Raw genomic sequence first — 5,299 nt, 5'->3', positions numbered from 1 at the left:
AACCTCACGGTAGTCTGCAAAAGGATGAACGTTCCCATGACTCTTGTAGACAATGGATCAGCTATCAATGTCTGTCCACTTAGGACTGCGAGGATGCTCGGTATAAGGGATGAGGATTTAACTCCGTCCACATAAGGAATAAGAGCTTACGATAATACTCGCCGTCAAGCTCTTGGCAAAATAACCCTAAATGTGACGGCAGGAGCAATAGAACATGCTACTACTTTTCAAGTGGTAGACATCAAAGCCTCATTAAATCTGTTGTTAGGACGCCTTTGGCTCCATGATCTAAAGGCCGTCCCTTCATCTCTCCACCAACAAAAGAATCAAATCAATAGAAAATCCAATCACTAGAAAATCACTATTGACGCTTCGCCGATGAGAATCAAATCAATAGAAAATCCAATCATCAATGTGGAGCACGACGAAGATGACGAAGACCTATGGGGCTTTAACGAAGAAGTATCCTTAATCCAAGAGGATGAAAAGACATCTCTTTGCCACGACCCCCATTCCAACATGATTATCAACACCATGCTGAAGAAACAAGGACACTTCCCAGGGATGACCTTAGGAAAGAAGAAGGAGATAGCAAAATCGATAGACTCACCTGGCCTCCCTAAATTAGATACTTTCGGACTTGGTTTCGAACCGACTCGGAAAGATCTCAAGCGAGCCCAGGACAAGTTGAAAGCACGTAGGGACGCTCGCATTCAAAAGAAAGCAATTCCAATGGATCAGTACCCTCTTACGCTTAATGGTTAGTTTATAAAAGAAGGAGAGGACTATCCATGCTATGAATTTCCCGAGCCATTTGTTGTAAATGTCATACGACAACCAGGATTCGAGATTTTCTTGGATTGCTACTTCACTGGCGAAATCCCAACTCCCGTCCGTAAGGAAAAAGCACCCCCATGCTTTGATTTTAACGTCATGGGATTACTGTTTGGGCGAGAAAAGAATGAGCCAGCTTATGAGGAAGATAACTCCTCACTCATTCAAACGGTCCTACAAAGCAAAAACTTCGACCCCTCGAAGCTAATTACTCCAGCCAAAGGATCATTGCAAGGGTGGCGCAAGACTATCAAGGTGAATACTCCGAGTGGAAGGAAGATATCAATCACGACAGGGCAAGGGCCGATGTTCGAAGAGTCATCGGAGTCAGAGTCCGAGTCAGAGTCTTTCCCTTTAGAGCCTTCTAAGTCTTTAGCAATAATGCCTCACCTTCCTATTTCTTCTCCTAGGATAGTTAGTGATCCAGTCCCTGAGGACATGTCACTCTTTGATGTAATGATCTCAGAGTATAATAATACTTCTCGTTCTCCTTATTTCTCGTGTTCTTCCCTAACCCAAGATGACGAACATTGCTTAGCTAACGATGAAAAAGATAAAGAAATTATTAAAGCAATGGAAACACTTGAAAAGAAAACACCAGTAATTGAAGAGACCGAAACGGTCGACATCTCAAATGACTCAACTCATAAAAGAGAAGTTAAAATCGGACTAACGTTGAATAAACAAGAAAGAACCGATTTAATTAACTTACTTAAAGAATTTATCGATGTATTTGCTTGGTCATACGAAGATATGCCAGGCATTAACAGAGAAATAGCTCAACACACTATACCATTAATCCCAGGAATGAAACCTGTAAAACAAAAGTTGTGTCGAATGAAACCCGACGTAGCACTTAAAATAAAAGAAGAAGTTCAAAAACAAATAACTGCAGGTTTCATCGAGGTATCCAAATACCCCGAATGGGTCGCCAACGTCGTCCCAGTTCCAAAGAAAGACGGAAGGGTAAGGATGTGTGTCGACTATCGAGATCTAAATAAGGCAAGTCCAAAGGACGACTTCCCTTTGCCACACATCGACATTCTGGTAGACAACACAGCAAATCACGCGCTTCTCTCATTCATGGACGGATACGCAGGGTACAATTAGATTCTCATGGCAGAAGAAGACATGGAGAAAATGACCTTTATCACACCGTGGGGCACTTATTGTTACACGGTAATGTCATTTGGGTTGAAAAACGCAGGTGCTACTTACCAACGTGCAGCAACTGCCTTACTCCACGACATGATGCACAAAGAAGTTGAAGTATATGTCGACGACATGATTGTGAAATCAAAGGACCGTCCAGGCCATCAAGTAGCCTTAAGGAAATTTTTCGAAAGGCTAAGAAAATATAATATGAGGCTGAATCCATCAAAATGTGCTTTTGGAGTCACCTCAGGCAAACTCTTGGGATATGTCATAAGCTCTAGAGGAATAGAGATAGATCCAACCAAGATTAAAGCAATCATGTCGATGCCACCGCCCAAGACCGAGAAACAGATTCGAGGATTTATTGGCCGGTTGCAATACATAAGTAGGTTCATATCAAAACTGACAATGATATGTGAACCAATATTCAAAAAGCTCAAAAAGAATGTACCAGTAATATGGGATGATGAGTGTCAAAAAGCCTTTGACAGGATCAAAGCCTATCTCGCAAATCCTCCCGTATTAGCGCCAGCACTTCCCGGAATACCTCTTAGGTTATATTTGACGGTTACCAAAGAGACAATGGGAGCCATGCTAGCACAAGAGGTAGAAAGCAAAGAGAATGCAATCTATTACCTAAGTAAGAAGATGCTCGAATACGAAACACGCTATACACCGCTCGAGAAATTGTGCCTCGCTTTGGTGTGGGCCACAACTAAGTTGAGACATTACATGTTGGTACATACCGTTTTCGTATTATCCCGATTGGATCCACTCAAATATTTGTTCGAGAAATCAACACTCAATGGACGTATTTCAAGATGGATAGTCAACTTAGCCCAGTTTGATGTGCGGTTTATGCCACAAAAAGTTATTAAAGGATCTGTGGTGTCAGACTTTCTGGCAGACTTTCCAATAGAAGACTCGACACCAATACAGGACAATGAATTTCCAGATGAAGATTTGATGGTCACCTAAGATGATACTTGGACCTTGTATTTCGACGGAGCCTCAAACCAAAAGGGATGTGGCGTCGGAGTGCTACTAGTATCAACTAAAGAAGAACATGTCCCAATCTCAATAAAGATTGACTTCGACGTTACCAACAACGCTGCTGAATATGAAGCATGCGTGGTAGGCCTTGAAACAGCCCTGGCATTGGGAGTAAAGAAGCTAAGGATATTCGGAGATTCTTCTTTGATTATCAATCAGATATCTAAAAGGTGGAAAGTAAGGAGTGAAAGCCTAGCCCCTTACCAAACTTATCTAGAAACTCTTACCAATCAGTTAGAGAAGGTAGAATACACATATCTACCTAGAGAAGAAAACCAATTTGCTGATGCCTTGGCAAGATTAGCCTCCATGGTTAGGATTCCCACGGAAATCGAGCAAATGCCTCTAACTATCAAAAAAAGGCACAAACCAGCATATATACAGGCTATAGAAGATGACGACTCAGTTCAAGACGAAGAAGAAGAACAAGAAGAAGAACCATGGTACATAGACGTACTCAACTATGTCACCAATGGAGAATACCCTCCTCATGCTGACAAAAGAGCAAAGCGAGCATTGATACTTTTGGCTTCTCAATATGTACTCATAGATAACGAGCTACATAAAAGGGTACCTAAAGGTCGAGCTCTCCTATGCGTAGGAAAGGTGGACGCGCAAAGAATAATGAGAATAGTTCACGAAGGAATATGTGAAACTCATGTAAATGGCAAAATGTTAGTCCAGAAAATAATGCAAGAAGGGTATTATTGGACTACCATGAATAGGGACTACCATCAATATGTGAAAAGATGTCCTAAGTGTCAAATTTATGCCAATTTACAACATGTTCCTCCATCTTTACTCTACACCTACACATCACCATGGTCATTCTCTACATGGGGAATCGACATAATTGGCAAAATTACTCCCCCAAGGACAGGAGGCCACGAATTTATTCTAGTAGAAATTGATTATTTTACAAAGTGGGTCGAAGCGCAATCATACGCTAAACTCACTGCAAACCATGTAGTACTCTTTATCGAGAGAAATATCATTTGTCGATATGGAGTCCCACATGAAATGATAAGTGACAATGGAACTCACTTTCAAGCCGAATGTGAAGAATTGCTACAAAAATATGGTATCCAACATCATCATTCGTCCCCTTATAGACCTCAAGCTAACGGAGCAGTTGAGGCAGCTAATAAGAATCTAAAGACTATCATCGAGAAAATGACAGAAAATTATAAGGATTGGCCTGACAAGCTCCACTTCGCACTGTGGGGTTATCGCACGTCAATCCGTACATCAACAAGAAATACACCATTTTCTTTGATGTACGGAATGGATGTCGTACAACCTGTCGAACTAGAAATACCATCTCTAGGCATTGCGCTAGAGAGTAAACTTGATGAAGTTGAATGGACTAGGGCACGATATGAAGAATTGATCCTACTCGACGAAAAACGATTAGAAGCTCTACATCACACTCAGTGCTATCAAACTCGTATGGCTAGATATTTTAATAGGAAGGTCAAGACAAGAAATATCAAAGTAGGAGATTTGGTATTAAAAGCACTAAGGAAAAATGTTTTAGATCCAAGGGGAAAGTTTAGACCTAATTGGTCTGGCCCCTACATTGTCAAAACAATCCTATCAGTTGGTGCAGCAAAACTAACTGATATGGATGGCAATGAATTCTCAAACATGACCAATCTTGACCAACTTAAACGATACTACCCATAAGTACTTGAGTAGGATACTCAAGAGAGTTACGTTCGGCCTGATTCCTTAGGAAAGGATACGTAGGCAACCCTTTACGGGTGCGGCCACTTTATTTTTTGACATCTCCGCGTTCCAGAATCAACTAAAATACAACACAAAGTCGGCAAATTATTGGCGTCGCAGAACAGAGTCTGGCGCCAGCCAGAAGCCATTAGTGCCTGCCGATGGTATTGGTGCCTGGTGCCAGACCTCAGTAGCTGGCGCCAAACTACAATTACTGGCGCCAATTCAGCAATAACATCTGGGCGAATTTCGGTGTTTTTTCGAAAAAATTTCGACTTCCGTACTCGAAGAATTTCTGGAAAATTAATTTTTTTTCGATTTTCATTGCTTTAATAAATTAAATTTAAAGTAACAATTTAATTGAAAGCTGAAATTTCATTAATAAAACAAAATTACATTGTTAATGGAATTTAAATAAGGCTGGAATAAATTAACAATCTAATAAATCTAAAGCTAAGCAATGTTTTTAATCTTTCTTCTCCTTTTTAGCCCTTTTCCAATTCTTTTCTGTTTCCTCCTCTTCATCCAT

This window comes from Chenopodium quinoa, unplaced genomic scaffold, assembly GCF_001683475.1.
Source record: "Chenopodium quinoa cultivar QQ74 unplaced genomic scaffold, ASM168347v1, whole genome shotgun sequence".
In the NCBI taxonomy this organism is placed as follows: Eukaryota; Viridiplantae; Streptophyta; class Magnoliopsida; order Caryophyllales; family Amaranthaceae; genus Chenopodium; species Chenopodium quinoa.
Note: the sequence above shows the minus strand (reverse complement) of the source record.